At 46.1% G+C, this 27,535-nt stretch overlaps 1 protein-coding gene across 4 annotated transcripts in view; it reads left to right on the forward strand.

Moving 5' to 3' along the window:
• The window catches only part of LOC134346132 (torsin-4A-like), a 67,276-nt gene that overhangs the window by 10,609 nt on the left and 29,132 nt on the right, over nucleotides 1-27,535 (forward strand). For 2 of the 4 annotated variants that reach the window (XM_063047436.1, XM_063047439.1), the window contains exon 2: nucleotides 3,889-4,097. The gene's annotated coding sequence lies outside the window, so the exon portion shown is untranslated. The remainder of the gene's footprint in view (nucleotides 1-3,888; nucleotides 4,098-27,535) is intronic. The other 2 variants (XM_063047437.1, XM_063047440.1) reach the window with 1 other exon arrangement.

The raw sequence follows: 27,535 nt of genomic DNA on the forward strand, positions 1-27,535 counted from the left end.
TAATCCCACCCACTGCCGCCGCGTTGCCCTCGCCTGTCATCCCGCAGATTACTCACCCTTCCATGCCTGACCTGTTGGCCTCAGATGGGACATGTGGCGCAGTGCTGCGGCAGGTAGTGCCTCTACCTCATTGTGGGCGATAGGGCGGGGGTGGGGGGGGGGGGAGGTCCCGGTTCTGCCTCACACTCCAGCACTGCCCGTGTGGAGTCAGCATGTTCTCCCTGTGGCTGTGCAAATCTCGCCCAGGTGCACCGGTTTCCTCCCACATCCCAAGAACGTACGGGTCGGTAGGGTAGTTGGAAGCAGCAAGTTGCCCCTGGTGAGTGTCTGTGAGGGGTAGAATCTTGGGGGGGAGTTGGGTGGAGAGTAATTAGAGAGTTACAGGGAAATAAGGAGAAGGGGAATTGGATTAATGGGCTACCATAGGCTTGATAGACCCAAGGGCCTCTCTTTGTGTTATGGCTACTTTTAATTCTGATGCCAGGTTATCACAGCATAGCACAGCAACCCCTCTGCCCAAGGACATAAGAAACTGCAAAGCGTCGTGGACACAGCTCAGCACATCACAGGAAAATCCTCCACTCTGTGGTCTCTGTCTATACTTCCAGCTTCCTCAGTGAGGGAGCCAGCGTAATGAAAGACCCCTCCCACCCGGGATGCTCTCTTTTCTTCACCCTCCCAATCGGGCAGAAGATACAAAGGCCTGAAAGCTCATAGTACCAAGTTCAACGACAACCTTCTACAGTGCTGTTATAAGGTTATTCAATAGTTCCCCAGTACAATAGGTTGCAGTCTTGACTTCAGAACTACCTCAGTATGATTTTGCACCTTATTGCTTACCTGCTCTCTATTTTCTCTGTAGCTGTTACACTTTTTTTTCTGCATTGCTGTTGTTTTACCCTTTTCAGTCTCAATGCACTGTGCAGCGAATTGTTTCCTATGAACGGTAAACAAGATGCAGCCCCCAGAGCCCTGAGTGAATTCTGTGAGTTGTAAGGCGATACTGTTTGTTTGGATCCCAGAGTCTCTGAAGACTCTGTGATTGAGTTGTCTGTGAGCCTTACAACTAACTTCATGATTCTGAAGCAGTCTTGTAAAATCAGCAGTGGGGGTTGACTGCAAAACCCTGGTGCCCCTTCCCTGGTGTGGGTTCCCCCCCCCCCACCAGCTGCTCCGGTTTCCTCCCACAGTCCAAAGACGTGCTGGCTGGTGGGTTGATTAGTTATTGTAAATCGTCCCATGATTAGGCTAGGATTAAACTGGGGGTTGCTGGGCAGCACGATTGGAGAGGAAGCTGTTGCCCATGTAGCCAGCTCCCCCTCTCCATGCATCTGATGAACCCAAAGGAACGGCAGAGACCGATACAGTTTGCTACCAGCAGCATCGCAGGAGTTGCCAGTCAGCGCGTTGAACTCAACATAGGACTGCCCTAGGGGCTCCAGCTCCGGAAACTTCCCTCAGGATGTACTCCCGAAGCCTTCCCCATGAGAGGGCACAGCCGCAAGGTAGTGGAGGCCTGAGATCAGAGTTTTCCTAGATGAGCTGCCAACCACGGCTGGTGAATCCCATCCGCCCGAAGCGACTGATTTTAAGGTGCCACTAACCCGCCTTTGCCACTTCTCGTGTCACTAGAAATGGTTTCACCGGACTTAGTAGCTAAGCCACACGTGAAGGCTAGAAGCTGGACTTGGTTGACAAAGGCTATTTGAGGCGTACACCATTGAATTAGAAGTAGAATTGGAATTTTATTTCTTACATCCATCTCGCAGCATGAGGGAGTAAAAATCTTTATCTTGCGTTTCCGTCGCTTTGTACAAGCAATAAAGAGGGGAAAGGTGGGAAGATATTGCCCAAGCACTAAGTTTGTATACATAATTGTTTTGTATAGATGTACATACAGTTAGGTACAATGTACAGTCAATGGGAGCATTTACTGGGTGCTTGTCCCCATTACCTCCCCGGCTTTAACACCCTTAAGGAACCATGTATAAGGATAAAACTTACAAGATTTCTCTTTCTGCAGATGATCTTTTGGTTTATATCTCGAACACTGAAGAATCTATTCCTAATCTTTTGGATTTTTCCCTTTAAATGTTCCTGTTTTTATATATAAGGATATTCCATTTAGAATTGTGAATTCTTTTAAATATTTGGGTATTATCGTTACAAAAAAATAAGGATCTTTATAAAGCTAATGTAGTTCCTTTATTGGACTCTCTGAAACAATTATTTTCTAAATGGAATCCTCTTACACTTTCTTTAATAGGTCGTATTCATGCCGTGAAAATGATGATTTTACCTAGACTTTTATATATTTTTCAAAAAATATACCTATCTTTCTAACCAAAAAATTTTTTGATCAAATTGATTCTACTATTTTGTCCTTTATTTGGAATAATAAAAAAAGCAAGAGTTAATAAGTATTTACGATGTAAACAGCCCGTTAAAAGTGATTTAAAATGTTTACAGTGCAGTGACCGAGGTTATAGATGGGGAGGGTGGGGTGGCTAACTAGAATAGTCGATCAGACTTCAGGGAACAATTGTCGACACTCTGGGTCAAAACATAGGATGCAGAGAACACTCCCCCCATCCCGCCTCAATGATGCAGCTCAACCCACAACGAGATCCGCCTGCGGAAAGAGTTGTCCCAGAAGGAAATGCAATGTTAGCATTCATTTTGAGAGGATTGCAATATAAAAGCAAGGATGTAATGTTGTGGCTTTATAAGGTACTTATCAGAGCACATTTGAAATATTGTACGTGGTTTTGTGCCCTATATCTAAGAAAGGATGCGCTGGCATTGGAGGGGGTCCTGAGAAAGCTTACAATAGTGATTCTGGGAAGGAAAGGGATAACATATGAGGAACATCCAATGGTACCAGGCTTGTCACTTGTATTTGCTGGAGCTTGAAAGAATGAGAGGGAATCTCATTGAAAATAGAAGTCATAGAAAAGGACTGTGCAGACACAGGCCCTTCAGCCCATCTGGTTCATGCCAAACCATTTAAACTCCCTCCTCCCATCGAAAGCCTACCAACTATTGAGATGTAAACAACAGGAATTCTGCAGATGCTGGAAATTTAAGCAACATACATCAAAGTTGCTGGTGAACGCAGCAGGCCAAGCAGCATCTATAGGAAGAGGCGCAGTCGACGTTTCAGGCCGAGACCCTTCGTCCTGACGAAGGGTCTCGGCCTGAAACGTCGACTGCGCCTCTTCCTATAGATGCTGCTTGGCCTGCTGCGTTCACCAGCAACTTTGATGTATGTTGCAACTATTGAGATGCTTGGATAGAGTGGATGTGGAGAACATGTTTCCAATAGTGTGGGAGTCTAGGATCAGAGGGCACATCCTCAGTATCTAAGGACGTCCCTTGAGAACAGAGATGAGGAGGAATTTCTTTAGCCGGAGGGCGGTGAGACTTTGGAATTCATTGCCGCAGATGGCAATGGGTAAATTTAAAGTGGAGTTTGACGGATTCTTTATTAGTAAGTGCATGAGAAGTTATGGGAAGAAGGCAGGAGAATGGAGTTGAGGGAACATAAAACAGCCATGATTGAATAACAGAGCAGACTCGATGGGCTGAATGGCCTAACTCTGCTCCTATGTGTTGTGGTCGAATGGATTGCAGTATCTGTCTTCAGGAAAACAATACCCCATAACAGAGGCAGATTCCCCACGAGAGGATAGGATTTAGGGTAAATGGTGAGGGGAGGGGGGGAGGTGTAGGAAGTTTTGGAGGGGATCTAAAGCGTATCTTTCTCACCCAGAGCGCAGTTATTACCTGGAATGTGGTGCCGGGGGAGTGGTGGAAACAGAGTGATTGACAGCTCTTGGGAGGTGTCTAAATGTGCTGAATTTTCTCAGAAGCTTGTTTTCCATTAAGGTGCAGGAGTCAGCCTCGGGACGGGGCGCGGAGACGATCTGTTGACTCTCAGGGCAGGATCACCTGACTACAGCACAGGACTGTTCGATTCTAACCTGCAGGATTGGAAGCGGAACAGCAGAAACAAAGCGGGAGCAATATGTTGTGAGGACCCCACTCCGTGAGTCTGTCCAGGAGGTTACAAGGTCAGAGAAAGAGGTAACTTCCAGGTAAATATTTAGAAGTTTGATCAGGAAGTTGGCAATGAATACACCTAACTTCCCACAGCTCAGATGCCCCCTAGGTGAACTGGCTGCTATGTCTTCCACAGTAGCACAGTGGCCACAACTCAAAAACAAATTCAAAGAAATTTATTATCAAAGTAGACAGGTGTATATGGTTGGCACGATAGCGTAGTGGTCAGCACAACACTTTGCAGTGCAGGCAACCAGGGTTCAATTCCCGCTGCTGCCTTTCTTGCAAGCATTTACTGGAAAATAAGGAAATACATTAAAATGCACGAGAAACTATATACAAGCAGAGACAGGCAACCATCCAATGTGCAGAAGAAAATAATACTGAGAACGTGAATCGTAAAGGGTCCGTGAAAGTGAGTCTGTAGGTCATAGAAGCAGTTCAGAGTTGAGGTGAATGAAGTCACCATACCGGTTCAAGAGCCTGATGGTTGTAGTGTAATAACTGTCCCTGACTCGGTGGTGTGGGAGCTAAGGCCCCATACCTTAGCCTGATGGTAGTAGCAAGGAGTGGGCATGGCCTGGATGGTGGGGGTCATTGATGATGGATGCTGCTTCCTTGTGATAATGCTCCATACAAATGTGCTCATTGATGGGGAGGGCGTTGCTTGTGATGGGCTGGGGTGGGCTGTATCCATCACTTTCTCTAGGCTCACCAGACATCCTCCTGAATGTAAGCCAACACACAAAATGCTGGAGGAACTCAGCACCTATGGGAAGGAATAAACAGTCGACATTTCGGGCTGAGATCCCTATGAAGGGTCTTGGCCCGAAACATTGACTCCTTATTCCTCTCCGTAGATGCTGCCTGACCTGCTGACTTCCGTCAGCACTTCTGTGTGTGTTACTCTGGTTTTCCAGCATTTAGATAGATAGTTAGATAGATAGATATACTTTATTGATTCCGAGGGAAATTGGGTTTCGTTACAGCCGCACCAACCAAGAACAGAGTATAAATATAGCAATACAAAAACCACAAACAATCAAACAACAAAATGCAAACTATGCCAGATGGAAAATAAGTCCAGGACCAGTCTATTGGCTCAGGGTGTCTGACCCTCCACGGGAGGAACTGCAAGTTTGATGGCCACAGGCAGGAACGACCTCCCATGCCGCCGAGTGTTGTATCTTGGTGGAATATGGCCAAAGTCCTACAGTAAAAAGTTCAATATCCGGTCTACAAACACGTTCCTCGATTGTAATATGACCCGGAATGCACCATCTGTTGTTAACCAGAACAGTAAGCACCCAACTCTTTTACGCTTACCGCTCTCAGTGCACTTCCGGTCAGCCGGAACGGTCTGGAAGTCGTCCATGGAAAAGTTTTGATCGGTTATGTCCTCGTGCAGCCCCATTCCAGTGAAACACATGACACTGCACTCCTGAAATGTTCTCTGATGCCTGGCTAGCACCGTGAACTCGTCCTTTTTATTACCCACCGAACTCCTCTTCTCCATAAGTCTCTGTTGTCTCGACCCGGTCCTTTTTCCTCGACTTTGTGATCCCCCTCTGCATCCTCTGTGTGTTTTCCTCCAGATTTCAGCAGGGGTGTCCGCCGCTCTGCTCGCTAAACCAGCCGGCATTAGCGCAAACAGCTGGTCCCTGGAATGAACAATGCGACCATGCTTCTGTCCCGCTAATAAGACATGTCGGAATGTAACTATTTCCAGCGCTAAAAACCCAAATAAAACTCTCTCCACCAGCATGTTAGAGAGGGTGCAGCTTCGACATGTCACTGTGAAAAAAAAATACAAAAAATAACGTAAGTTAAAAAGTAAGAAGGAAAAAGTAACAGGCTGCATGCACGACCTGTGCATGCACACTAGATGCAGACTCTCTTGGGTCCATGAACATAAAGCAAGTTTGACCATGCTCAGGGGCTTGTGAAAGGAACGAGGTTGCTAGCATGGAAATGGTGGGCCGAAGGGCCTGCATCAGAGCAGTATGACAAAGACTAACGAATTCCCGCTTTCTTTCCTGCACACTGTGGTTGAGGTTTATGTTCAGGTGTGTTGGGCGCTCATTTATCAGGGCCTTTTTTGGTTTGGTTTGGTTACTGCATCACGATGCAGTTAAAAGCTTGTTTTGCATACTGTTTATACAGTTCAAATCATCACCAAAAGAACATAATGAAGTAGATTGTGAGGACAAGAGCCCACTAAGTCCACAGGAGTCTGATTTAACAGCGGACTGGAAACTGTCCTCGAGCATGGTGTTCATGCTTTCAGGCTTTAGTACCTTCTGCCCAGTGGGAGAGGGGAGGGGAGAATGTCCGGGGTGGGTGGGGTCTTCAAATACAAACAACAAGAATATCTGCAGATGCTGGAAAATCCAAAGCAACGCACACAAAATGCTGGAGGAACTCAGCAGGTCAGGCAGCATCTATGGAAAAGAGTAAACAGTCGATGTTTAGGGTGATGTCAGCACGAATGGCCTAGGATAGGTTATTGACGATGTCCACATTTTTCAACTTGAAGCTCTCAATCTCAACGTGATTGTTGTGGACAGGAATATGGGCACCACACCATCACCCCAGCGCCCACACACACGTTCTGAAGTCAACACCGAGCTATTTTAACTTTTTTGACATTGAGGGAAACATTTTTGTCATGACAGAGTGGTGGGGTCCTGGAATGCGCTGCCGGGGGTGGTGGTGGAGCCAGATACAATAGTGGCTCTTAAGAAGCTTGTGGATAAGCATGCGACTGGAGCAATATGGACGAGTGCAGGCAGAAGGCATCCATAAGAACATATTCAAATCAGAATTATGCCTTTTAGCCCACTGCGCCTGCTCCATGGCCGATTTACTTCCCCTCTGAACTCCATTCTCCTGCCTTTTCCTCATTACCTTTGTCACCCTTAATAATTGAGAACCTATCAATCTTTCCTTTAAATGACCTGGCCTCCTCAGCCATCCGTGGCAATGAATTTCTCAGATTCACCACCTACTGACAAACTAAGTTCTTCCTCATATGTTCTAAAGTGATATTCTTCCATTCTGAGGCTGTGCCCTCTCTCCTAGACTATCTTACTTATTGGAAACATCCTGTCCATGTCCACTGTCTCTAGGCCTTTCAATATTCGATAGGTTTCAGTGAGATTGCCTGTCATTCTTCTAAACTCCATTGCGTGCAGTCCTGAATCATCAAATTGTCTTCACATGTTAACCTTTCAATTCCTAGGATGATTCTTGTAAACCACCTCTGGTCTTCTCCAACACCAGCACATCCTTTCCTAGATTTACACTAGGACACAAAACTCCTCATAAAACTCCAAATGTCGTCTGACCAATGCCTTATAAACCCTCAGCATTACATCATTATCTTTATCTTCCAGTACTCTCAAAATGAATGTTCACATTTCATTTGACTTCCTTACTGAACTCATAGAGTCATAGAGCACTACAGCACAAAAATAGGCCCTTCAGCCCATCTAATCAATGCCAAATTGTTATTCCGCCTAGTCCTTTTGAACGGCACCTGGACCACACTGCTCCCACCCATGTACTTTACAAATCTCTTTTAACTGTTGGGATCAAACCCACATTCACACCAGCATCTGAGTGAAGAAATTCACCCTCAGGTTCAACTTAAACATAGAAACATAGACAATAGGTGCAGGAGTAGGCCATTCGGCCCTTCGAGCCTGTACCGTCATTGTACGATCATGGCTGATCATCCAACTCAGAACCCTGTACCTGCCCTCTCTCCATACCCCCAATCCCTTTAGCCACAAGGGCCATATCTAACTCCCTCTTAAATATAGCCAATGAACTGGCCTCAACTGTTTCCTGTGGCAGAGAATTCCACAGATTCACCACTCTCTGGGTGAAGAAGTTTTTCCTCATCTCGGTCCTAAAAGGCTTCCCCTTCATCCTCAAACTGTGACCCCTCATTCTGGACTTCCCCAACATTGGAAACAATCTTCCTGCATCTAGCCTGTCCAATCCCTTTAGAATTTTATACGTTTCAATCAGATCCCCCCTCAAACTTCTAAATTCCAGAGAGTATAAGCCTAGTCGATCCAGTCTTTCATCATATGAAAGTCCTGCCATCCCAGGAATCAATCTGGTGAACCTCCTTTGTACCCCCTCTATGGCAAGAATGTCTTTCCTGAGATTAGGGGACCAAAACTGCACACAATACAAGAATTCTGCAGATGCTGGAAATTCAAGCAACACACATCAAAGTTGCTGGTGAATTCAGCAGGCCAGGCAGCATCTCTAGGAAGAGGTACAGTCAACGTTTCAGGTCCTGACGAAGGGTCTCGGCCTAAAACGTCGACTGTACCACTTCCTAGAGATGCTGCCTGGCCTGCTGCGTTCACCAGCAACTTTGATGTGTGTTGCACAATACTCTAGGTGTGGTCTCACCAAGGCCTTGTACAACTGTAGTAGAACCTCCCTGCTCCTGTACTCGAATCCTCTCATTATAAATGCCAGCATACCGTTCGCCTTTTTCATCGCCTGCTGTACCTGCATGCCCACTTTCAATGACTGGTGTACAATAACACCCAGGTCTCGTTGCACCTCCCCTATTCCTAATTGGCCACCATTCAGATAATAATCTGTTTTCCTGTTCTTGCCACCAAAGTGGATAACTTCACATTTATCCACATTAAATTGCACCTGCCATGAATTTGCCCACTCACCCAACCTATCCAAGTCACCCTGCATCCTCTTAGCATCCTCCTCACAGCTAACACTGCCACCCAGCTTCGTGTCATCCGCAAACTTGGAGATGCTGCATTTAATTCCCTCATCCAAGTCATTAATATATATTGTAAACAACTGGGGTCCCAGCACTGAGCCTTGCGGTACCCCACTAGTCACTGCCTGCCATTCTGAAAAGGTCCCGTTTATTCCCACTCTTGTGACCTTTTATTCTCGTCTAAACAAAAATATTGAAAAAGCTTGCTTGCATTTACCTGACATGTACTCTTCATAATTTTGCATGCCTTTTTCAAATCTCCCTTCATTCGCTTACGTTCTGGGGAATAAAACCCTAACTTATTCAACTTTTTCCCTAACTCAGGTCCTCATGTCCCAACCATATCCTCGTAAATTTAATCTGTAAAATTTCACAGGACTGTGGGGAAAGTAAAATAGCATTCTAGGGATTTGAAGAATTAATGCACATTTGGCTTGGCAAAAATACAATGGCCAAAGGGCCTGTTTATTGATGATTTCTCCTGATATAACGTCATACAAAAACCACTCTGCTCCATAATCTTGGCTTCTGAGCAATTATGGCTTGCTGGGATTTCACCTGTCCAGGACTCAAGAATTCCAGCCCTACGGCTCTTCATGACTTTATCTGCCATTTTCCATTTCTCTGTCTGACTGTCTGTCCTGGTGTCTGTATTTCTTTCCCCTCTCCCCCTCACCAACCCCCACCTCTGAATCAGGCTTATTGTCTCTTTCTTATGTGACATGGAATTGATTGAATAGTGGCAGCAGTATAGTGCAAAGACATAAAATATGTACAAAACTTATGTAAATTAGTTTAAATTATTACAAAAAAAAAGTGCAAAAAATATAGAATAGCAGGGCAGTATTCATGGAGAATTCAGAATCCTGATAGAAGGGGAGAAGGGGTTGTTCCTGAATCACTGAGTGTCAATTTTCAGGGTCCTGTACCTTATTCCCAATTATCATAACTATTTCTTTTATCTCTGTCTCGCTCTCCCACTTTCTTACTTTCTCTCTCTCTCTATTCCCCTATGACTCTCTTTCTCTGTCTCTGTATTTCTCTATCACTCTCTTACTTTTTTCTTGCTTTAATTTTCTCCTCAAAACTTGCCTTGCTTTCCAAGCATTTGCTGAGTTGTTCAATTTTATGTGATTTGGAGTCAGTTTGTTTTTCCTGCCTTCTGCTTTTCTGACTGGGTCCTCAGTTGGGATGGTGAAGAAGCAAGTGAGGTATTGTCAAGTTGGGCAGCGTGTGACTCAGAGAGGAGCACATGGGTGTTGGTGTTGTCATGCACAGTTCCCTGAATATGACCTCACCAACATCTTATACAACTTCAACATAACGTCACATCTCCTGTACATAAAATCGGCTTGTGAAAGCTCCCTTTATGACCCGCTCTTCCAGTGACGTCACTTTCAAGGAATTATGGATCTGTATTCCCAGATCCCTCATTTCTACCGCAGTCCTCAGTGCCTTATCATTCACTGTGTAAGTCCTGCCCTGGTTTGACCTCCCAAAGTGCATTAAGTTGTTCACATTGGATTCCACGGACCATTTCTTAGCCCATTCTTCCAAATGATCCAGATTCCGTTGCAAGCTCTGATAGTTTCTCGCTGTCCACCACACACAACCTTGGTGACATCCACAAATTTGCTGATCCAGTTTACCGTATTAGGTTGGGTGAGTGGACAAATGCATGGCAGATGCAATTTAATGTGGATAAATGTGAAGTTATCCACTTTGGTGGCAAAAATAGGAAAACAGATTATTATCTGAATGGTGGCCGATTAGGAAAAGGGGAGGTGCAACGAGACCTGGGTGTCATTATACACCAGTCATTGAAAGTGGGCACGCAGGTACAGCAGGCAGTGAAAAAGGCGAACGGTATGCTGGCATTTATAGCGAGAGGATTCGAGTACAGGAGCAGGGAGGTACTACTGCAGTTGTACAAGGCCTTGGTGAGACCACACCTGGAGTATTGTGTGCAGTTTTGGTCCCCTAATCTGAGGAAAGACATCTTTGCCATAGAGGGAGTACAAAGAAGATTCACCAGATTGATTCCTGGGATGGCAGGTCTTTCATATGAAGAAAGACTGGATGAACTGGGCTTGTACTCGTTGGAATTTAGAAGATTGAGGGGGGATCTGATTGAAACGTATAAGATCCTAAAGGGATTGGACAGGCTAGATGCGGGAAGATTGTTCCCGATGTTGGGGAGGTCTAGAACGAGGGGTCACAGTTTGAGGATAGAGGGGAAGCCTTTTAGGACCGAGGTTAGGAAAAACTTCTTCACACAGAGAGTGGTGAATCTGTGGAATTCTCTGCCACAGCAAACAGTTGAGGCCAGTTCATTAGCTATGTTTAAAAGGAAGTTAGATATGGCCCTTGTGGCTACAGGGGTTCGGGGGGTATGGAGGGAAGGCTGGGTTCTGAGTTGGATGATCAGCCATGATCATAATAAATGGCGGTGCAGGCTCGAAGGGCCGAATGGCCTACTCCTGCACCTATTTTCTATGTTTCTATGTTTCTAAATCATGAATGCAAATGGCAAACACGAATAGACTTGGCAACGATCCGTGCAACACAGCACTAGTCACAGGCCATCAGTCTGAAAGGCAACCACCCACTACCACTCTCTGGCTTCTCACATTAAACCAATGTTGAATCCAATTTACTACATCATCCTGAATTGAATCAACTCAATCTTCTGAATCACCTTCCCAAGCAGTATTTTGCCAAAGACCTTGATAAAGTCGAGGGAGACAACATCCACTGTATCTCCTGCATCAACTTTCCTGGTAACCTCTTTGAAAAGGTCAGGAGGAATGGTTAGGCATCATTTACGACACACAAAGCCGTGTTGACTATCCATGATTAGGCCCTGACTATCCAAATACTGTCAGTCCCTGGGGAATTTATCCACCCTAATGTGCCTCAAGATAGCAAGTGCTTCCTCTTCGGTAATCTGGATACAGTCCATGACCTTGCTGCAGTTTTGCCTCAGTTCTATAGACACTGTCTGTCTCCCAAGTAAATATAGATGCAACAAATCAATTTAAGAACTCCCCTATCTCTTTCAGCTCCAGGCAAAGATGACCATACTGATCTTCAAGTGGATTAATTTTGTCCCTTGTTATCCTTTTGCTCCTAATATATATGTAGAAACCTCTGGGATCGCCTTCACCTTGTCAGCCAGAGCAACCTCAGGCCTCCCTTTAGCTGACCCAGCTTCTCTCTGAAATGTCTCCTTGCATTTCTTATACTCCCTCAAGTTCGGCATTTGTTTCCTGCTACCTATATTTTCAATAGTCTTCTTGTTAGTCAGGTTTTCAATATCCCTCGAAAGCCAAGATTCTTAAAACCTATTATCCTCGCCTTTGTTTTAACCGAAACAGAGAGATTCTGTACTCTCAGTGTTTCACTTCTGAAGACCTCCCTCTTACCAAGAATCCTTTTGCCAGAAAACAAGTTTTCAAAATCTATACTTTAATTATTATTACCTGGATTAATTTAGTACAATATTGCAGGCCGAAGGGCCTGTTACTGTTCGATACTGTTCTATGTTCTGTAATTGGACTGCTGGGATGAGCCCACAGAAGATGATAACCCGAATGGGCTATGATTAGATTAGATGTACATCAAAATATCAGGTGAAATGCACTGCAAACCAACTGTCTAAGGATTCGCTGGGGGCAGAATGCAATTGTCACCATGCTCCTGGCAACAACACGGCATGCCCACAATGTTCAACGGAACGATACGCAGCTAACAAACCACAAGACAGGCACTCACCAGCAGAATGGGCTGGAAAATGGCAGATGGAGTTTAATGCCAAGAAGTGTGAGGTGTTGCACTTCAGTAGGGCCAACCAGGGTAGGTCTTACACAGTGAACAGCAGGGAACTGAGAAGTGTCGTAGAACAAAGGGATCTGGGGATACAGGTCCATAATTCATTGAAAATAGCATCCCAGGTAGACAGGGTCGTAAAGAAAGCTTTAGGCACATTGGCCTTCATAGAGCAATGTATTGAGTACAGGAGATGGGATGTTATGTTGAAGTTGTAATGGAGAGGCCTAATTCGGAATATTGTGTGCAGTTTTGGTCACCTACCTACAGGAAAGATGTAAATAAGGTTGAAAGAGCACAGGGAAAATTTACAAGGATGTTGCCAGGTCTGGAGGACATGAATAATAAGGAAAAATTGAATAGGTGAGGACTTTATTCCTGAGAATGTAGAAGATTGAGAAGAGATTTGTTGGAAATATACAAAATTTTGAGGGGTATAGATAGGGTAAGTGCAAACAGCTGTTTTCCACTGAGGTTGTGTACAACCAAAGATCATTGGTTAACGGTGAAAGGTGAGAAGTTTAAGGACACTGTGTGTGCGTAGGTGTTTGGGAGGGAGAAACAGGGCCTGTGCTGGGGTTTAGATGGGATGGGTGGAACGGGACTTGTCCTGGGGTTTAGAGGACTGTGTATATGCGTCGGAAGATGGGAGAATGGAACGAGGTTTATCCTGGGGTTTACAGGACTGTGTGTGCGTGTGGGTGTGTGAGAGAGTGGAACGGGGTTTATCCTGGGGCTTACCGGACTGTGTGTGTGTGTGGGTGTGTGAGAGAGAGGAACGGGGTTTGTCCAGCGGTTTACCGGACTGTGTATGTGTGTGGGTGTGTGAGAGAGTGGAACAAGGTTTATCCTGGGGTTTACAGGACTGTGTGTGCGTGTGGGTGTGTGAGAGAGTGGAACGGGGTTTATCCTGGGGCTTACCGGACTGTGTGTGTGTGTGGGTGTGTGAGAGAGAGGAACGGGGTTTGTCCAGCGGTTTACCGGACTGTGTATGCGTGTGGGTGTGTGTGAGAGAGAGGAACGGGGTTTGTCCTGGGGTTTACAGGACTGTGTTTGCGTGTGGGTGTGTGAGAGAGAGGAACAGGGTTTGTCCTGGGGTTTACCGGACTGTTTGTGCGTGTGGGTGTGTGAGAGAGTGGAACAGGGTTTGTCCTGCGGTTTACAGGACTGTGTGTGCGTGTGGGTGTGTGAGAGAGTGGAACGGGGTTTGTCCTGGGGTTTACCGGACTGTGTGTGCGTGTGGGTGTGTGAGAGAGTGGAACGGGGTTTGTCCTGGGGCTTACCGGACTGTGTGTGCGTGTGGGTGTGTGAGAGAGTGGAACGGGGTTTGTCCTGGGGTTTACCGGACTGTGTGTGCGTGTGGGTGTGTGAGAGAGTAGGACGGGGTTTGTCCAGCGGTTTACCGGACTGTGTGTGCATGTGGGTGTGTGAGAGAGTGGAACGGGGTTTGTCTTGCGGTTTACCGGACTGTGTATGTGTGTGGGTGTGTGAGGGAGTGGAACGGGGTTTGTCCAGCGGTTTACCGGACTGTGTTTGCGTGTGGGTGTGTGAGAGAGTGGAACGGAGTTTGTCCAGCGGTTTACCGGACTGTGTATGTGTGTGGGTGTGTGAGGGAGTGGAACGGGGTTTATCCTGGGGTTTACAGGACTGTATATGTGTGTGGGTGTGTGAGAGAGAGGAACGGGGTTTGTCCAGCGGTTTACCAGACTGTGTATGTGTGTGGGTGTGTGAGAGAGTGGAACGGGGTTTATCCTGGGGCTTACCGGACTGTGTGTGTGTGTGGGTGTGTGAGAGAGAGGAACGGGGTTTGTCCAGCGGTTTACCGGACTGTGTATGCGTGTGGGTGTGTGTGAGAGAGAGGAACGGGGTTTGTCCTGGGGTTTACAGGACTGTGTGTGCGTGTGGGTGTGTGAGAGAGAGGAACAGGGTTTGTCCTGGGGTTTACCGGACTGTTTGTGCGTGTGGGTGTGTGAGAGAGTGGAACAGGGTTTGTCCTGCGGTTTACAGGACTGTGTGTGCGTGTGGGTGTGTGAGAGAGTGGAACGGGGTTTGTCCTGGGGTTTACCGGACTGTGTGTGCGTGTGGGTGTGTGAGAGAGTGGAACGGGGTTTGTCCTGGGGCTTACCGGACTGTGTGTGCGTGTGGGTGTGTGAGAGAGTGGAACGGGGTTTGTCCTGGGGTTTACCGGACTGTGTGTGCGTGTGGGTGTGTGAGAGAGTAGGACGGGGTTTGTCCAGCGGTTTACCGGACTGTGTGTGCATGTGGGTGTGTGAGAGAGTGGAACGGGGTTTGTCTTGCGGTTTACCGGACTGTGTATGTGTGTGGGTGTGTGAGGGAGTGGAACGGGGTTTGTCCAGCGGTTTACCGGACTGTGTTTGCGTGTGGGTGTGTGAGAGAGTGGAACGGAGTTTGTCCAGCGGTTTACCGGACTGTGTATGTGTGTGGGTGTGTGAGGGAGTGGAACGGGGTTTATCCTGGGGTTTACAGGACTGTATATGTGTGTGGGTGTGTGAGAGAGAGGAACGGGGTTTGTCCAGCGGTTTACCAGACTGTGTATGTGTGTGGGTGTGTGAGAGAGTGGAACGGGGTTTGTCCTGGGGTTTACTGGACTGTGTGTGCGTGTGGGTGTGTGAGAGAGTGGAACGGGGTTTGTCCTGGGGTTTACAGGACTGTATAAGTGTGTGGGTGTGTGAGAGAGAGGAACAGGGTTTGTCCAGCGGTTTACCAGACTGTGTATGTGTGTGGGTGTGTGAGTGAGTGGAACGGGGTTTGTCCTGGGGTTTACTGGACTGTGTGTGCGTGTGGGTGTGTGAGAGAGTGGAACGGGGTTTGTCCTGCGGTTTACAGGGCTGTGTGTGTGTGTGGGTGTGTGAGAGAGAGGAACAAGGTTTGTCCTGCGGTTTACAGGGCTGTGTGTGTGTGTGTGGGTGTGTGAGAGAGTGGAACGGGGTTTGTCCTGGGGTTTACCGGACTGTGTGTGCGTGTGGGTGTGTGAGAGAGTGGAACGGGGTTTGTCCTGGGGTTTACCGGACTGTGTATGTGTGTGGGTGTGTGAGGGAGTGGAACGGGGTTTATCCTGGGGTTTACAGGACTGTATATGTGTGTGGGTGTGTGAGAGAGAGGAACGGGGTTTGTCCTGCGGTTTACCGGACTGTGTATGTGTGTGGGTGTGTGAGGGAGTGGAACGGGGTTTGTCTTGGAGTTTACTGGACTGTGTACGCATGTGGGTGTGTGAGAGATCGGAACGGGGTTTGTCCTGGGGTTTACCGGACTGTGTATGCGTGTGGGTGTGCGAGAGATCGGAACGGGGTTTGTCCTGCGGTTTACAGGACTGTTTGTGCGTGTGGGTGTGTGAGAGATCGGAACGGGGTTTGTCCTGGGGTTTACAGGACTGTTTGTGCGTGTGGGTGTGTGAGAGTGTGGAACGGGGTTTGTCCTGGGGTTGACAGGGCTGTATGTGCGTGTGGGTGTGTGAGAAAGTGGAACGGGGTTTGTCCTGGGGTTTACCGGACTGTGTATGCGTGTGAGTGTGTGAGAGATCGGAACGGGGTTTGTCCGGACTGTGTGTGCGTGTGGGTGTGTGAGAGAGTGGAACGGGGTTTGTCCAGCGGTTTACCGGACTGTGTGTGCGTGTGGGTGTGTGAGAGAGTGGAACGGGGTTTGTCCTGGGGTTTACCAGACTGTGTGTGCGTGTGGGTGTGTGACAGAGTGGAACGGGGTTGTACTGCTGTTGCCTCATTGGCATTTGATATGTTCTATGCTGTTTCTTGCCAGTCATCTATCTACCTGTTTATACAGTTTGTTTTCTTTTACACACTGGTTGTTTTTCAGTTTTTGTGGATGGTGCTGTGACTACATGGACTCTATTGTATTTCTTTATTCTACTGCGAATGCTTGCAAGAAAATGAATCTCAAAGTAGTATATAATGACTACTTTGTACCTTGGCTTTTCTTGGAGAAGGTCCAACTGCCAGTTTGGACAAGCTCGACTGAGGAAGGCAGCTGTCGGGGAAGAATTCAGTTAAATTTGGCCATGTGCCCGTTTTGAAGTTTTATGGAAAATTATCTGCAATCAAATTCTATAAACCAGAACGAAGGAAAGCAGAGAAAAGGAAAGTTTTTCACCCCAGTTCTATGTGTTTGACTGCAAAAGTAGTCATTGTATCTCCATTAACTCACTCCTTCCCACTCCAGGAGGACAGGCCAAATATTTGAGAAATTATGAAGACTGCAAATGCTGGAATATGCAACAAAAAAACACAAACTGTTGGAGGAACTCAGTAATTCAGGCAACGTCTGTGGAAACAGAGGGTGACCATAGAACTATAAAGGCATACAGTACTGTGCAAAAGTCTTAGATACATTTATGTAGCTAGGGTGTCTAAGACTTTTGCACAGTATTGTCGCAAACACGAGAAAATCTGCAGATGCTGGAAATTCAAGCAACACACACAAAATATTGGTGGAACGCATTTCCTGACGAAGGGTCTCGACCCGAAATGTTGACTGTACTTCTTCCTATAGATGCTGCCTGGCCTGCTGCGTTCCACCAGCATTTTGTGTGTGTTGCACAGTACTGTAGTAATTTTATGTATTGTATGTACTGCTGCAAAAAAAAAAACAAAATTCATGACATATGTGAGTGATGATAAACCTGATTCTGATATGGGTCTCTATTGTGGACTGAGACTAGGAAGGGGGCAGGGAGAAGGGAATAGGGGAAGAGAATGGGGAAGCACCAGAGAGTCATTCTGCAATGATCAGTAAACCAATTGTTTGGAATCAATTGACCTTGCTTAGTGTCTCATGGCTAGGTGTGTCTGCATCCATCCATTGCAATGCCCACCCCCATCCACTCCTGGATTCATTTTCTGCTACTGTCCCATACCCTTCCCGCAGTGCTCTACCCTCATCATTCCCAACATCCTCGGATTCTGCGAGATTTATAAATTACTCTGTGCTCCACATTGACAAATATAGTACTGTGCAAACGTCTTAGACACCTAAGCTTTATAACAGGACAGTCCTTTTGCATAGTCCTGTTCGAGCAGAATTAGGTCATTCAGCTCATCGAGTCTGCTCCACCATTCAACCATAGCTGATTTATTATACCCCTCAACCTTATTCTCCTGCCTCACCCCGTAACCTTTGACACCCTGACTAATCAAGAACTGATCAACCCCCACTTTAAATGACTTTGCCTCCACAGCCATTTGTGACAATGAATTCCACAAATTCACCACCCTTTGGCTAAAGAAATTCCTCCTCATCACTGTTCTAAAGGGACATCAATGTATTCTGGTGCTGTGCCCTCTGGTCCTAGACTCCTCCACTGTAGGAATTAACCACTCCACATCCACTCTACCTGGATCTCCACCCCACCCATTCTTCTATTCAATGTGATTTGACATCAGGACTGAGAGGGCAGAGGAGAAGACAGACAATATAAAGAGGAAAGAGGGTTGAGACAGGGTCTGGTAGGTGATATGTGGAATCAGGTAACCAGATGGGAGAGGAGGAGGCAGAAGCTGGAAGGGTTAACCAGGGAGGGACGATGGTTGGCTGGGACCGGGACGGGCAGGGTAACAAATCTGGGTGACGAGGGAAGGCAATGGGGATCAGAAAAGGTGAACAGCCTCAGAGGATCCTAGGAGTGTCAATTCAAATTTAAGTTTATTGTCATAGGAATGCATCCTAGGGTATTAATGTCATGAAATTAGCTTCTTGCAACAGCAGCATACTACATTGTAGGCATACATTAACATACAGATAAATTAATATAAATTACACCACAAAATAAAGTAACAAGTGCAAGTTTTAAGAGAGAGTGAAAAAATACTGTAGTCAGAGGTAGAGTTAGGATTTTTTTTCAGGTGAGTTAAGGATCCTGAGGGCAATGGGGAAGAAGCTGTTGCTGAACCATGAGGTCTGAGGCTTCAAGCTCCTGTACTTCAAGCCTTATGGCAGTATTGAGGAGGGGGCATGATGCAGAAGGTGGGAAAGTGACACAAATGTGGAAAATTTTTGATTGCATTGCATTATATGCTAACCAAGTGGAACATGAAGTGCTATTGATGAACATGAGTAAGTCTGCAGACGCTGGAAATCCAAAGCAACTCACACAAAATGCTGGAGGAACTCAGCATCTATGGAAATGAATGAATAGTCAATGTTTCAGTCCGAGACCCTTCCTTGGCCCGAAACCTCGGCTCCTTGTTCGTTTCCACAGATGTTGCCTGACCTGCTGAGTTCCTCCAGCATTTTGAGTGTGTGCTGTTGATAAAGTTTGTGGTTGGCCTGACAGTAGTGTGGAGAAGGCTAAGGATAGACATGTCAGTGTGGGAATACAAAGGGGATCTGAAGTAACTTGTATTTGGGAGCTCAAGATTCCTAGCAGCTCCTGGGCATGGGAGCCTATCGAATGCTGACCTGTTCTGTTGCTTCAGAGATTCATCAGCAGAAAGGCAATGGATTCCAATGGGAGAATGCAGAAAGGGAATACAAATCGGGAAGGTAGCTGGGTGGGAATGAGACAAGCATTCTCATGGGTCCAGTGGCATCTTCTTCCCTACTTGATAAGTCCCTCCAATGGTGAAGAAGTTCAAAGTTCAACAGTCAAAGCAAATTTATAATCAAAGTATGCTTATGTTACCACACTCTACCTTGAGACTGATTTTCTTTCAGGTATTTACAGAAAAGAAACACGACACAGTATAATTTACAAAAAAAAACATAGCCAAAGACTGACGAACAACCAAAGTGCAAAGGCAGACAAAGAGTGTGAATAAAAAGATGATACTTAGAGGATAAGTCATAAAGAGTCCAAGAAAGTCAACCTGTCAATAACAAGAACGTCACTGTAAACTGCCTCGGGAAGTGTGTAGTGAGTGTGGGGGAGAATTGACAGGAATTTGGAGAGAGTAAAATAAGTTAGAATAACATTATAGTGGTTTGACGGACTGATGTAATTGTGGGTTGGCGAAAATACAAAGGCCAGGGGGCCTGTTTCAACACTGTTTCTCTTGATATGACATCAGATAGAAATCACTCCCCTCCGTAATCCTGGCTTCTGATAAGATATGGCTTGTTGAGACTTCACCTATCTGGGATCACAGACTTCCAGCCTGACAGCTCTTCATGATTTGTCATTTCTTTTTATCAACTTTCTCTCTCATTGTTGCCATTATCTCACCCTCCTTCTGAATCTGAACAGAATCAGTTTTATTATCACTGTCTTATATGACATGAACTTTGTCATTTGGTGGCAGCAGGAGAGTGCAAGGATATAAAATATCTGCAGGTAACAAAAAAAACATGCAAAAATATAGAATAATGTAAATTGGTTCTTGGAATGTTCACGTCCAGTGGCGGACGCAGGAGCTCTGATGGAGAACCTGGTAGGGCTGTGGAAACCTGTGCCAACCAACTGGTGCAAGTGTTCAAAGACAGTTTCATCTCTCATTGCTACAATAGGAAATTCCCACCTGCTTCAAAAGGGCAACAATTGTACCAGTGCCCAAGGAGAGCAGGGTGAGCTGCCTCAACGACTGCCATCCAACTGCACTCACGGCTAACGGCGACGAAGCGCTCTGAGAGGTTGGTTATGGCTAGAATGAACTCCTATCTCAGCAAGGACCTGAACCCGCTGCAATGCCTTTCGCCTCCATAGGTCGATGGCAGCCGTGATCTCACTGGTTCTTCACATGACCTTGGATCACCTGAACAATACATAGAACATAGAACATAGAATATTACAGCACAGTACAGGCCCTTCGGCCCACAATGTTGTGCCAACTCTTAAACACTGCCTCACATATAACGCCCCCTCCCACAAACCTGTCTAGTAGTCTCTTAAATTTCACTAGTGTATCTGCTTCCACCACTGACTCAGGCAGTGCATTCCACGCACCAACCACTCTCTGAGTAAAAAACCTTCCTCTAATATCCCCCTTGAACTTCCCACCCCTTACCTTAAAGCCATGTCCTCTTGTATTGAGCAGTGGTGCCCTGGGGAAGAGGAGCTGGCTATCCACTCTATCTATTCCTCTTATTATCTTGTACACCTCTATCATGTCTCCTCTCATCCTCCTTCTCTCCAAAGAGTAAAGCCCTAGCTCCCCTAATCTCTGATCATAATGCATACTTTCTAAACCAGGCAGCATCCTGGTAAATCTCCTCTGTACCCTTTCCAATGCTTCCACATCCTTCCTATAGTGAGGTGACCAGAACTGGACACAGTACTCCAAGTGTGTCCTAACCAGTGTTTTATAGAGCTGCATCATTACCCCGTGACTCTTAAACTCTATCCCTCAACCTATGAGAACTAACATTCCATGAGTTTCTTAACTACCCTATCTACCTGTGAGGAAACTTTCAGGGATCTGTGGACATGTACCCCCAGATCCCTCTGCTCCTCCACACTTCCAAGTATCCTGCCATTTACTTTGTACTCTGCCTTGGAGTTTGTCCTTCCACAGTGTACCACCTCACACTTCTCTGGGTTGAACTCCATCTGCCACTTCTCAGCCCACTTCTGCAAACTATCAATGTCCCTCTGCAATCTTCGACAATCCTCTACACTATCCACAACACCAGCAACCTTTGTGTCGTCTGCAAACTTGCCAACCCAGTGTCCTACCCCCACATCCAGGTCGTTAATAAAAGTCACGAAAATTAGAGGTCCCAGAACAGATCCTTGTGGGACACCACTAGTCACAACCCTCCAATCCGAATGTACTCCCTCCACTATGACCCTCTGCTTTCTGCAGGCAAGCCAATTCTGAATCCACCTGGCCAAACTTCCCTGGATCCCATGCCTTCTGACTTTCTGAATAAGCCTACCATGTGGAACCTTGTCAAATGCCTTACTAAAATCCATATAGATCACATCCACTGCACTACCCTCATCTATATGCCTGGTCACCTCCTCAAAGAACTCTATCAGGCTTGTTAGACACGATCTGCCCTTCACAAAGCCATGTTGACTGTCCCTGATCAGACCATGATTCTCTAAGTGCCCATAGATCCTATCTCTAAGAATCTTTTCCAACAGCTTTCCCACCACAGACATAAGGCTCACTGGTCTATAAATGACCCAAATTATCTCTACTACCTTTTTTTGAACAACGGGACAACATTCGCCTCCCTCCAATCCTCCGGTACCATTCCCATGGACGACGAGGACATAAAGATCCTAGCCAGAGGCTCAGCAATCTCTTCCCTTGCCTCGTGGAGCAGCCTGGAGAATATTCCGTCAGGCCACGGGGACTTATCAGTCCTAATGTATTTTAACAACTCCAACACCTTCTCTCCTTTAATATCAACATGCTCCGGAACAGCAACCTCACTCATATTGTCCTCACCATCATCAAGTTCCCCCTCACTGGTGAATACCGAGGAGAAGTATTCATTGAGGACCTCGCTCACTTCCACAGCCTCCAGGCACATATTCCCACCTTTATCTCTAATCAGTTCTACCTTCACTCCTGTCATCCTTTTGGTCTTCACATAATTAAAGAATGCCTCGGGGTTTTCCTTTACCCTACTCGCCAAGGCCTTCTCATGCCCCCTTCTTGCTCTCCTCAGCCCCTTCTTAAGCGCCTTTCTTGCTTCCCTATATTCCTCAATAGACCCATCTAAACCTCATGTATGCTGCCTTCTTCCACCTGACTAGATTCTCCACCTCACTTGTCACCCATGGTTCCTTCACTCTACCATTCTTTATCTTCCTCAGCAGGACAAATTTATCCCTAACATCCTGCAAGGGATCCCTAAACATCGACCACATGTCCATAGTACATTTCCCTGCGAAAACATCATCCCAATTCACACCCACAAGTTCTAGCCTTATAGCCTCATAATTTGCCCTTCCCCAATTAAATATTTTCCTGTCCTCTCTGGTTCTATCCTTTTCCATGATAACGTTAAAGGCCAGGGAGCGGTGGCCACTGTCCCCCAGATGCTCACCTACTGACCTGACCCAGTTTGTTACCTAATAGTAGATCTAGTATGGCATTCTCCCTAGTCAGCCTGTCAACATACTGTGACAGGAATGCGTCCTGGACTCACTTAACAAACTCTGCCCCATCTAAACCATTGGAACTAATCAGGTGCCAATCAATATTGGGGAAGTTAAAGTTACCCATGATAACAACCCTGTTATTTTTGCACCTTTCCAAAATCATCCTCCCAATCTGCTTCTTGGTATCTCTGCTGCTACCAGGGGGCCTATAGAATACCCCCAATACAGTAACTGCTCCCTTCCTCTTCCTGACTTCTACCCACACTGACCAAAAAGAGGATCCTGCTACATTACCCACCCTTTCTGTAGCTATAAAAAGCTGCAAAAGCTTTTATAGATATGTAAAAAGGAAAAGACTGGTAAAGACAAATGTAGGTTCCCTACAGACGGAAACAGGTGAATTGATTATGGGGAACAAGGACATGGCAGACCAATTGAATAATTACTTTGGTTCTGTCTTCATTAAGGAGGACATAAATAATCTTCCAGAAATAGTAAGGGACAGAGGGTCCAGTGAGATGGAGGAACTGAGCGAAATACATGTTAGTAGGGAAATGGTGTTGGGTAAATTGAAGGGATTAAAGGCAGATAGATCCCCAGGGCCAGATGGTCTGCATCCCAGAGTGCTTAAGGAAGTAGCCCAAGAAATAGTGGATGCATTAGTGATAATTTTTCAAAACTCGTTAGATTCTGGACTAGTTCCTGAGGATTGGAGGGTGGCTAATGTAACCCCACTTTTTAAAAAAGGAGGGAGAGAGAAACCGGGGAATTATAGACCGGTTAGCCTAACGTCGGTGGTGAGGAAACTGCTGGAGTCAGTTATCAAAGATGTGATAACAGCACATTTGGAAAGCGGTGAAATCATCGGGCAAAGTCAGCATGGATTTGTGAAAGGAAAGTCATGTCTGACGAATCTCATAGAATTTTTCGAGGATGTAACTAGTAGAGTGGATAGAGGAGAACCAGTGGATGTTTGGATCCAAAAGGTATATTTGGATTTTCAAAAGGCTTTTGACAAGGTCCCACACAGGAGATTAGTGTGCAAACTTAAAGCACACGGTATTGGGGGTAAGGTATTGATGTGGATAGAGAATTGGTTAGCAGACAGGAAGCAAAGAGTGGGAATAAACGGGACCTTTTCAGAATGGCAGGCAGTGAATAGTGGGGTACCACAAGGCTCAGTGCTGGGACCCCAGTTGTTTACAATATATATTAATGACTTGGATGAGGGAATTAAATACAGCATCTCCAAGTTTGCGGATGACACGAAGCTGGGTGGCAGTGTTAGCTGTGAGGAGGATGCTAAGAGGATGCAGGGTGACTTGGATAGGTTGGGTGAGTGGACAAATGCATGGCAGATGCAATTTAATGTGGATAAATGTGAAGTTATCCACTTTGGTGGCAAAAATAGGAAAACAGATTATTATCTGAATGGTGGCCGATTAGGAAAAGGGGAGGTGCAACGAGACCTGGGTGTCATTATACACCAGTCATTGAAAGTGGGCATGCAGGTACAGCAGGCGGTGAAAAAGGCGAATGGTATGCTGGCATTTATAGCGAGAGGATTCGAGTACAGGAGCAGGGAGGTACTACTGCAGTTGTACAAGGCCTTGGTGAGACCACACCTGGAGTATTGTGTGCAGTTTTGGTCCCCTAATCTGAGGAAAGACATCCTTGCCATAGAGGGAGTACAAAGAAGGTTCACCAGATTGATTCCTGGGATGGCAGGACTTTCATATGAAGAAAGACTGGATGAACTGGGCTTGTTCTCGTTGGAATTTAGAAGATTGAGGGGGGATCTGATTGAAGCGTATAAAATCCTAAAGGGATTGGACAGGCTAGATGCAGGAAGATTGTTCCCGATGTTGGGGAAGTCCAGAACGAGGGGTCACAGTTTGAGGATAAAGGGGAAGCCTTTTAGGACCGAGATTAGGAAAAACTTCTTCACACAGAGAGTGGTGAATCTGTGGAATTCTCTGCCACAGGGAACAGTTGAAGCCAGTTCATTGGCTATATTTAAGAGGGAGTTAGATATGGCCCTTGTGGCTACGGGGGTCAGGGGGTATGGAGGGAAGGCTGGTGCAGGGTTCTGAGTTGGATGATCAGCCATGATCATAATAAATGGCGGTGCAGGCTCGAAGGGCCGAATGGCCTACTCCTGCACCTATTTTCTATGTTTCTATGTTTCTATAATAGTAACCCTGACCTCTAATCCCACCCCTCCTCCCCTTTTCCCACCTCTCTATCCATTTTAATGCACTGAAATGCAAGAATATTGAGAATTCATTCTTGCCCTGGTGCCAGCCAAGTCTCTGTAATGACCACTACATCATAATTCCATATTTGTATCCAAGCTCTCAGTTCATCACCTTTGTTCCTGATGCTTCTTGCATTGAAGTACATGCACTTTAGCCCTTCTACCTTACTATCTTTACACCCTTCATTCTGCTTCTCTTTCCTCAAAGCCTCTTTATATGTTAGATCTAGCTTTACTCCATGCACTATACTTGCAGTTCTCGCATGACCTTTAGCCTCCTCCATCTCACTATTTGCTCTAACACTCTGGTTCCCCTTCGCCTACAAATCTAGTTTAAACCCCACGGAGCAACACTAGCAAACTCTCCCACAAGGATGTTAGTTCCCCTCCAGTTCAGGTGTAACCTGTCCCGTCAGAACAGGTCCCACCTTCCCTGGAACAAGGCCCAATTGTCGAGAAACATGAAGCCCTCCCTCCTGCACCAACTCCTTAGCCACATATTTAGCTGCATTATCTTCCTATTTCTAGTCTCACTAGCATGTGGCACAGGTAGCAATGCTGAGACTGCAACCCTGGACGTCCTGTCCTTCAACTTTGCATCTAACTCCCTAAATTCTCTTTGCAGGACCTCCTCCTTCTTCCTATCCACGTCATTGGTCCCTACTTGGACCACGACATCTGGCTGCTCACCCTCCCTCTTGAGAATACTGAGAACTCGATCCGAGATATCACGGACCCTGGCACCAGGGAGGCAACAGGCCAGACGGGATTCTCGAGCTCTCCCACAGAACCTCTTATCTGTCCCCCTAACTATCGAATCCCCTATCACGACTGCTCTCCTCTTTTCCCTCCTTCCTTTCTGAGCTGAAGGTCCAGTCTCTGATGTTCCTCCTCTTTCCCTTTCTTCCGTGGTCTTCAACCTTCTCCTGTCAGACTCCTCCTCCTTCAGCCCTTTATCTCTTTCACCAATCAACCTCTCAGCTCTTAACTTTACCCTGTCCCCCTCTCCCAGCTTCACCTATCACCTCTCACCTTGTACTTCTTCCTCCCCTTCTTCCACCTTCTTACCCTGACTTCTCATCTTTCTTTCCAGTCCTGATGGAGGGTGTCAGCCCGAAACGTCAACTGTTTATTCTTTTCCATGGATGCTGCCTGACCTGCTGAGTTCCTCCAGTGTCTTGTGTGTGTTAATTAAACTAGTAATTGAATGCCTAGTTAAACTAATCCCTTCTACCTCCACAATGTGCACATTTGTCCATTCTCGGTATATTCATGTGCCTACCTAAGAGCCTCTTGAACACATCTGTTGCTTTTGCCTCCGCCACCACCCCAGGCAGTGCATTTCAGATGCCCATGACTCTCTGGTATTATAAAACAATCTTGTCCCTAGCACCTCCTTTCAACTTCCACCTCTGATCTTGAATGTATGCCCTCCGGTATTAGGCATTTTGGCCCTGAGAGAAAGCTACAATCTGTGCACTCTGTCTATGCCTCTCATAATCTTACAAACCTCATGTGTATCACACGGCAGGGTCCTCATGATTGGCAAAAGTCCCATTCGTTTTAAGGAATATCAGAGTCAGAGTCAGGTTTAATATCACCGGCATATGTCATGAAACTTGTTAACTTTGCAACAGCAGTACAATGCTATACATGATAATACGGAAAAAAAATTGAATTACAGTAAGTATATAAATGTGTATTTAGTTAAATTTTAGAACTGCAAAAATGGAAAAATATATTAGAAACTGAGATTTAATGTCCATTTTGGAATCAGATGGCAGAGGGGAAGAAGCTGTCCCTAAATCACAGATATAATCAAACGCTACTATGACATCATTGACTATGAATGTGAGAATGAAAAGACATTGCATGATTTATTCTGGTAAATACTTTTGATCATGAATAAAGTTTATTTTACTTTATTTGGTGATATAGGGAGGAGTGGACCCTTCAGGCCTTTTGAGCCATTGCACCCCAGCGACCTCCAACAAACCCCATTAACCCCAACCTAATAACAGGACAATTTACAGTGACCAGTGAACCGACCCGGTACGCCTTTTGACTGTCGGAGGAAACCAGAGGACGGGAGAAAACCCTGTATCCCATGAGTACAGAGACTCCTTACAGAACGGCGCTGGAATTGAACTCCAAACTCCTGAGCTGTAATCGTGTCGAGCTAACTGCTGTGCCACCGTGGCAGCCATTTTGAAATGTAGAAAATAAACTTCAAACAGAAGCCCCCTCAGCTTCTGCCACTGTATGTTTACAGAATGCACATATCATAAGACCAAAAGGTATAGGAGCAGAGTAAAACTATTCAGCCCTTCATACTTGCCTTGCCATTCAATCATTGCTGATTTTTTTCTCTCGCAACCTGATTCTCCCACCTCTTCCACATACCCCTTTACCTCCTAACCAATCAGAAGCCTATCAGCCTCTGCCTTAAATACACCTGATGATTTGGCATCCACAGCCCACTGTGGCAATGAATTCCACAGATTCACTAGACTCTGTCTGAAGAAATTCCTTCTCCTTTTCTCTGAGAGACGGAGTTGCCTGGGACTGTACTCGCCAGAATTCAGAAGAATGAGAGGAG

This window comes from Mobula hypostoma, chromosome 5, assembly GCF_963921235.1.
Source record: "Mobula hypostoma chromosome 5, sMobHyp1.1, whole genome shotgun sequence".
In the NCBI taxonomy this organism is placed as follows: domain Eukaryota; kingdom Metazoa; phylum Chordata; class Chondrichthyes; order Myliobatiformes; family Myliobatidae; genus Mobula; species Mobula hypostoma.